Here is a 9,342-nt window from a genome sequence, read left to right on the forward strand (position 1 = left end):
AAGCATCGAGACACATCACGCCTCTCGGATATGGCAAACCCTGTATTCTATTATGTTTAAGAAAGTTTAGACCATTGTGAAATGTTAATACGTCACCCAACCGAGTCGCTCAATTGGATGAGCCGTCTAAACGTGTATGCCTGTAGTCATACTTCATGGGCGTCGGGGGTAAGGGACGTTGCTGCCTCTTCAGAATCTTTAAGCCTAATGCATTACCCAGTGACATGTCTTATGACAGGGGTGTTTAGGACCAGTGTATTGTGTACAAGCTCACTACCTATTCATGAGCCAGCATCCCATAATCTCGACAAAGTAACTGATGAAATCATATTATGCACTTGTTTTAACCTTATCTGAATTACAAATTTTATCGCATTTACTTTACTTTATCTTATAAACTAAAAAACCCAAAAATTAGGAATATCACACTACTCTTTCACTTTAGAATTATCTTAAGCTTTAATTATAGGTTCGATTCTACTGATATCTTAAAAATACGACCCTAGGTCATACTTCCTTTACTCATAATAAGGATTAGTACGATTAGGCCCCGCTAAATATAAATTTAAAACTATTGATCCCCCTTCTTGGCAGCTGATTATGACGCCTTGCGGCCTGACGACACCGCATAAATAAAACCGTCCGTTTCGGCCATATCGAGAGAGGGATATCAGGTGGGTTTAAAGTTCGGGCGTTCGATACCACACCAGGGTTAGTGACATATGGCATATGTATACTAATGCTCGCTGTGAACACCGATGGTCTTTCGCGAGTACCATTCCCTTCTGCTATTGGTTAACCATGGTTATGTGTTGTATTATTATTAGCATATTATATTGTATTGGTTGTTTGCTATTGATCGTGCTAGCTTGCGGTATTAGAGACTTTTAGCCCTATACTTTGCGATGGTATGTAATTAGACTGCTAGCATGTATGCAGTATTTGTGTAAGTGTTTGCAAGTAAGTAGGTTATATATGTATATGTATAATTGTTGCATTCACTAAGCGTTATGCTTACCCTCATTGTTTATTCTTTTTAGATTCAGGTATGGACAAGGGAAATGGTAAGCTTGTGGACTACATATCTCCCTCTTATGATTATACTAGAAGATGCTTTTAGATTTTGAACTAGGTTTGGGTAGTTTAACGCCAAAAACCATGCTCGTCTTTTAATTGACAATTAAACTCATTTGGTCGAAATTATTGTTGAGATTTGTCACAACACTAGCTTTTCAACTTAAGATGTCTAGTTTGACTTCTTTAAGTTACAATTTTTGACATGATGAGTAAATTTATTAATCTATGTCTTGGTTTATTTTAGGGTTTGTATAACCCTAAGGATGCATTTTAGGTTTTACTTGATAGGGTAATACTTGACACATTTTGCATAAAGTCCTAAAACCCTAGTTTACTACTATGAACCCTAGTTCATTACCATAAACCCTAGACTTGTAAATTATATCTTTATATATATATTAACCTAATAAATAAACTTATTAACCAAGTATTTAGATTAAAGACTTGAAACAATTTCATTTGAACATTTGATCATAAGATAAAAACATTTATACACTTCATCATTTTCACAACTAGTCTTGATTACTTTATACTTAGCCATTTCTTTCATTTAACCAACCTTAACCTATCTTGATTAGAACCTGACCTTAGCTTACTTCCTAAACCCTAAACATACAAGTAAACATCTTAGAATTTACACATTAAAAGACTACACAAGTACATGTACACTTGCAAAACCAAAAATTGACTAGAACATCTACACCATCATCATCATCATCATCGTTTTTCATCATCATCATTGGCATCATCAAATTTCCTTCCCTAATACTTTCTCCCTAAGATAACCAGCATGCAAAACAAAATCAATCTTCATTAATGGCTAATGGTGAGTCACTCCTCCATTGCCTCCTCTCTTTGCCACGTCTCCCACCACCATCATCCACCATCTCTATATAAACTCTCTTCTACCTCTCATTCTCTCATTTCTTCATTCTATCTTCTCTCTCACACTTCTCTACTCTCAAAATAAAGATCACAAACCATCCTTTGATCATCTTATTTAAGCATTAGGAGTACATCTCATCAAGGTATAACTAGCTAAACTAAATCTATTCATCATTTCTAGTCACAATCAAGAACTTTCATGGTGTAAAAGCTTGATCTAGAGTGTTATATCACTCAATGATGACTGTATGGCTAACCATGATCTTGATGCTAGAGTAGTAAACTTAAGATCTCTACATGTCCAATGTTTTAAAATGAAGTTAAAGTAAGAACCAAAGTGGTTAGACTATGTAAAACTGTTTTGTCTTTGAGCTGTCCAAATTTCTACTTGAAGTCTATGACCTAAACACCAACCTATGTTTGCTCTCTAGAACACATAAATTTATATAATGTTAATATATGTGTTTGAGACTTCTAGTAAAGATTTCATGATTTATCTCAAAGAGAAAGTCATTTTTAAATTTTATTTGGTAGAACAAGTTCAGATTCACAGCAATCTGACCAAGTGTCAAAGATTCATGTATAACTCAAAATATAAAATCGATCTTGAATAAAAGGCTTTTGATCTAAAAAATAGACTTAATAAGGAAATCATTTATAGAAAAATCACTAAAATCCATTAAGAAATCATTAAGATATAGTCCTATCTAGTTGACACAAGATTTTATTGAAGTCAGAAGTTGGTCTAAAACCTTATCTCCAAAGACAAGGTTAATGAAGACCTGGAGACTATTCTTTTTGAGAATAAGCACTTTTATATGTGCTAAGACGTCTGTAAAATTCTTAAGTCAAATAAATTAGTTTTGCTATTTATAAACTTACATAAGATCTTATAGTGTAAAACATGACTATTTTGTACACTTGTAAAGAAATGAACTTTTGACCAACTTATGTTCTGAGTTTAGAGGCTAAATTTACATGGTTAGAAATTAGACTCAAAGAGATTTCCAGAGATAGTAACTTCACCTAAAATGGATGTCTAGATCAATAGAAACACCTACACTTATATCATGATAAATCTAGTCAAAAACAGTCTACTCTTAAAACTCTTAACTAGTAACTTTTGAAACCGAGAACCGAATTGGACATGTAATATTACTTAAGGGATTGATCTTAAACCTAATCTAAGCACTATATTAAATATTATGACCACTGACCTTACAAAATTTCATTAAGTCTCAAGCCCGGAACACCGAACACAATCTGACCGATTATCGTGAACTCTTTGCACCGCATCAATTGTGAGTTCGTAGTCCCATTTTTAATCAATCTTTTATACTTTTGGGATGAGATAATACTTGTTTATTGTTTTACGTATTGGAATCAAGTACTTACAACTATATTCTATGTTGAGTAACAAAGGTCAATTTAGAAAGCCCGATTTTGATATCATTATTTACCAGTTTGGTAAACGCGAATATTATGAATAGATCTATTTGAGGATGACTCCTCACATCAGGATAGGCCTTCTAGGCTATCAGATGCATAACCTTTGACCACATGCACTTAGACCTTAAGTGACACTTGTTTTCGGGTACTTTTACGTTAACATTCGATATCGAAAGCTCATGGACTAGAATATCTTTTTAACTGTTTTATACATGAAATCTTGATGTCCATTAGCTTATGCATTGTAACTAAACCTATGAACTCACCAATATATTGACGTTTTTAAGTATTTATCTCAAGTACTTAGCTTTTGGAGCATTTTCAGGTCGGGCATCGTGGAAGTTTAAAAATGTCTTTTGTTAAATCTAGTATTGATAGGCTAGATTATGACGTATTTGTATTTGTACTATGTCTGTACTTGTATTTTATAACCATGATGTACCAATACTAAAAACATAGACTGTGATGTAATAATATTTATGTTTCCGCTGCTATGTTGACTATAACCTGGGACACTATTTTAAAGTTCACACCACATCTTGGGAAATCGAGACGGGGGTCGTGACAGACATGGTATCAGAGCTTGGGTTATAGGGAATGTGGACAGCGTTAGTGAGTCTAGACCTGACCGACTAGGATTGTATTAGTGTGTCCCACCTATAACCGAGTCAAAAAATTTCTGGTCTCTACTATTTTTCGAGTCATATATTATTACTTTTACTCGTCGGAAATTCTATAGGCTAACTTTTATGTGTTGTGTATATTAAGATGGCTTCGTTTAGTTCTATGGGATCCAACACGGTGACTGCACCTATCATTGTTAGTGATGATTCCGACGACAATTCTAATAGGAACGAGTTTAAGATGTATCAGTGATATTGCCGAAACAGACGGTTTTTATTTGCGCGGTGTCGTTAGGCCGCGGCTCGCCAGGATCAGCCACTCGTGGGAGAGGGTACAGTTTTTAAATTTATATTTAGCAGGGCCTAAATCTTACTACTCCTTATGAGTAAGGGAAGTATGACCTAGAGTCGTATTTTTGAGATATCAGTAACATCGAACCTATATTTTAGCCTAAGATAGTTAGGGAGTAGTGAATATTTATTTTGAGATTTTCTAATTTATAAAATAGATAAAGTAAATGCGATAAAATTTGTAATTCAGATAAGGTTAAAGTAAGCGCATACTACGATTTCATCAGTTATTCTGCCGAGATTATGGAATGCTGGCTCATGAATAGGCAGAGGCCTTGTACTCATTACACTGGTCCTAAACGCCCCTGTCATAAGACATGTCACTGGGTACTGCATTAGGCTTGAAGATTCTGAATAGACAGCAACGTCCCTTACCCCTGACACCCGTGCAGTCTGACTACAGGCATACACATTCAGACGGCTCATCCAATTGAGCGACTCGATTGGGTGACGTATTAACATTCCAAAATGGTCTAAACTTTCTTAAGCTTAATAGAATACATGGTTTACCATATCCGAGAGATGTGATGTGCTTCAATGCTTTCGTTAATGATTGGTAAAAGATAGTTAGGCCCTTAAAAAGAGTTCAACCATAAAGAACACCATGGCCAAGTCAAGATGACTTCCATGAACACGTTCGATTATCCTAACGGTCCAATCCTTTATGTGTCTAAATAAACAGTTCTTTAATTAACTAAGAATCCCTCAAGCGGGGTGCAATGCTTGAGACCGCATTATAGTGCAGTGTACTGGTCAACACTAACCGTGTTCCATGGCCTTACTTAGCAGAGGTACAGCTTACAACAACCGATGTGCTTCAGCGTGCACGTACGAAGTTTATATACTTGGTGACTACACTAGCATGGTCTGGGACTGACAATGTACTAAGGGTCTAGTCAGATGTTTCACTACGAAAGAGTCCTCAGTCGGAATCCAAAGCTTGATAGACTTACTACAACTGATGTGCCTCAGTCGATCTTACGTTGTATCCGATAGACTTCTCTTACCAAGGGGTGACACAGATAGTGTACTCTGAATTGGGGTTCGCGACTTCCCAATAACAGAGCCTATAACTACGTTCTATTAGTTGGAAGAGCGATTGAGTTTAAAGCATAATCAGAAAGCATTTCTACAGCATACACAAACCATAATATTATTTCGGCATTATAACTGCTTACATCATAGCATACACTAAAGATAACTAATAGCTAATCATGGCAACAATATAATAAAACATTATATAAGATAAAGTATAGAGGTACCAGTAGATTAAATGAGTTCCGAATACAAAAGTGACAACTTCAAGACTCCAGACCGCTCCTAATACAATCTTCAGCGTTCTTCTCCGGGTACTAGGTTTCCCGCACGGAGTCGAAGGCCTTGAGAGTATGACTAATATTGTACAAGAGAGAGAAAGAAGTGAATTGAAGTGTGTGTTGGAATGAATGACAAAGACCCATTAAATAGACTAGGAAAATGCCAAAATACGCCTGGCAGGCCGCATGGCAGGCCGTATGGTGGGGCCTATTTGGCAGGCCGTATGGCTGGCAGGCCGTATGGTGAAGGCACTTGGTGGGGCGTATCTGGCAGGCCGTATTCATAGAGGCAGGCCGTATGGTAGGCCGTATGGCAAGCCGTATGGTGTGTTGGTCAGCCTTGATTCCCTGGATCGTAATTTGATTTCTTGTCTTTCACCGTTTTCGCTCTAGAATCTTCGTTTTAGCTCTGATTCTCTTGATTCTTTTTGCACCGACTTCGTAATTACTTGTTCTTCAATTCTAACTGACGAAGTGGGTATTTTGCCGATAAATTTCGAATCTTTCTTGTTTTTGGGCCTTAATACCAGGTGAAAACGTGACTTTTTAGCCGATATCAAATATCCCACACTTAGACTTTGCTTGTCCTCAAGCAAACTCTCATTTTTTTAAGAATCTTTTCGGTGTTTCTTTTCTAATAGCCTAAGTGGTTTGCTTTTATTATAAGAGCAAAAAGATAAGGTGAGTCATCTATGTTAGGATTTTGAAATTATCTCTGCAAGCATGCGAGGAGGTTACATGAGATAGGCTAGCTTTCACGGGTCACTCAAATCACTCAAGTGTTTAGGGTTCCCTATGGATCTAATAAATGAAGTACGCTCATAGCCAGTCATGCTGCACCCATCGTCATAGGCTTGATAAAGACTCAAATCCTTGCTGCTAATGCGAGAACGGTAGTAATCTCAGCTTTATAGGTCATTTGTCAATGATGGAGAAGGAATTTTAGAGTAGTAGTGAAGTTGTTTTTCGAAGGGTGAGATAACGGGTAATGTAGTCTTTATACAGACTTTTATTCGGATAGATAGGAGTGCTGAAGTATTTTGAGAAGCACTTTTGAACTTTTTCTTCATTTGATAATCATTTTCGGTCGAGTTCTCTTCGGCATTTCTCTCATTTAGTTCTGCTCCTTTTTTCAGAACTTGAAAATTTCATCATTTTTTTTTTGAGACTTCATCTCGAGAAACTTTTTGCCGGTAAACTTTTTCAAGACCTTTGCCATGATACTTGAGAGGTTTATAACATCGGGTTTTCAGAAGGAATCTCATTTTGTGGGTTTTTCGAGTAAATAGTAAAGGTGATATGGATGTGGTGGTGGAGTAGAAGTAGTGGAGGTGTGGAATGTTTATGTTTGACAAATGGGTAGCTATTTTGATTACAACCGAACCACGTTTTGCTGCTTGGAGATGTAGATCTAAAGCAAGTTCTGATTCTGAGCACAGACATCGGCACTCTCAACGAAAAATAGTGAAGCATTAAAGATGAATGCTTGTCTTATTTGGGGTGCCTCACTATAATCAATTTAGGTCGATAATGTCTTAGTCATGCAATGCTCTATTAGAGATTTCAATCTAACAAGAATTCCACCTTACTTAAGCCTTACTTTTATTGACAAACGTTTTAGGTTTTCAAAAATACTCTTTCGAAAAGGGTTTCTTTTGCAAAAATTTTGAAATTTGGCTTAAGGACTTGGAATCTTCGTAATGGTTTATTATAATACAGCATAAAAAGATACCAACATCCCACACTTAGACGAACATTGTCCTCAATGTTCCTAGTGTATCCCACACTTAGGAGTTTTAGTTGAAGATTTGGGAGTATTTGTCTAGTGTTTTGATTTGGGTGTTATCCCACACTTAGTGATAAGCTAGGATGTAGCATATTTTGAATCTTGAGCTAGTAGCGAAAAGAAAGAAATACCCCTAGCAGATGCGGCTGGCTTCCTTGCTTCTTTATCGGCTCATTTAGCATCCTTTATTCTTCTACTCTACTTTATTGCACGGGTTGCCTCCCGAGAAGCACTTTTGTTTAAGGTCGTTGGCTCGACCATAGTGATGCTTCAAAAAGCGAACATTCCTAAGTGTGGGATGGTTGTGATCTTGGTCTTCTCGATGGAATGTGAGTCTTGGTGGATAAGTCCTGAGAAAGTGTCGGACCAATAGTGGTAACAAGTCCGGTACTTCTCTTGAAGATCTTCTGAAAGATAAGTAGTATGCAGTTTCGGCTCTTGATAAATCTTGAAGTCCGATGAGAATATGATCCACAGCTCTGCTGGTTGACCCATGAATGTCAATCATAGAAGCAGTGCTGGTGTTGATGATTTCTCTGACGGGATACTCATTTCGGAGGTCTTCAAACAATGTAAGAAACTGTATCTTTAGAATTTCAAAGTCTTCGGAATGGTGATCTCCACAGTATGAGTCTGTAGTTTTGCACAGATTAGTTAAGAGACGAAGCTGGAAAGAAGTGAACAGCAATCCTGATCCGAGTATTAATTTCACCGTCTTTGAGTATATCTCCCGACATCCAGCTTTAAATGTGAAACTAGGATCCGTGGACTCGTGGAAGATACGTGATAGCTGCTTCGTAACATAGGTGACAATGTTGACTCGATCTTGTTCAAGATAAGAGAACGGATTGTTTCGCCTTGCTTCCTTCATAATAGCGTCTTGTAACTCTTTGATAATCAGATCAGCGTGGTGATCAATTGTTACGTAAATCACTAGTCTGTCTGGTGTGCTTTCGAAATTATCTCTATCCAGAAGAGTAAAAAGACTGTGAATATCCTCGATCATTTGCAAATCAGAGTGATAAGTCGGGCGGCCGGTGAAAAGATCCATGTGCTTCCGGATGAGAGTCAGTAGTGCTCGTTGGTTTCGTGAGAACGGAAGTGCATATCCGGCTAAGGCGTTATAAACCCTAGAGTAAATGATCTTGTGATCTCGACAGAATCTTGTTTCGAGAATAGTGCGAACCACTGAATTATGCTCTCGTTGCCTTTCTTCGTGATAGATATGATCGTGAAGAGAATTGATAAAGTCTTGAATGCATTCTTCTAGGATTTCAACATCATTGTCTTCTCTTCAGAGATAGAGGTGGTGCTCTTCTCTGATAGCCATAATTTGTTCTGTTAAGCGTAGCGAAAAATCAATGGTTGACTTCCGGATGGCTTCGAGAATGTCTTCAAATTCATCGGTATCATTGATGAAGGTGATCAGGTCTGCATGTGTGGATATAACCGGAATTCGATCTGAAGAAGAGTCCAACTCCCCTTGATCTAGTTCGGTTGGAGAGTGTGAGTTAGTCAGAATGTCTTCATGATGCTCTTCCTCGTCATCATCGGTATCTTGCTTTGATGAACGGGTTTCTTCAGTATTCTGATTCTCCACTTTGATACTTACAGGATCAATTTCTATACCTTTAACCTCAGCCTTGTCGGTCTTCTTCTTGAAGCAAATAATTAAACTTTGATCTGCCGTCTCAAGCCTCATTATTTCTTCATGATGCTCAGTGCTTGGAACGGGTTCTGTCGCAGTTTCTTTTATGTCTTCCATTTCCTCTTCCTCCTTAGATTCTTCCTCTTCCTCTATTTCTTCGCTGGGATCCTCTTCTTCCATTTCTGGGTCGTCTACAGATCGTGATTT

Source organism: Rutidosis leptorrhynchoides, chromosome 3 (genome assembly GCF_046630445.1).
Source record: "Rutidosis leptorrhynchoides isolate AG116_Rl617_1_P2 chromosome 3, CSIRO_AGI_Rlap_v1, whole genome shotgun sequence".
NCBI lineage: Eukaryota > Viridiplantae > Streptophyta > Magnoliopsida > Asterales > Asteraceae > Rutidosis > Rutidosis leptorrhynchoides.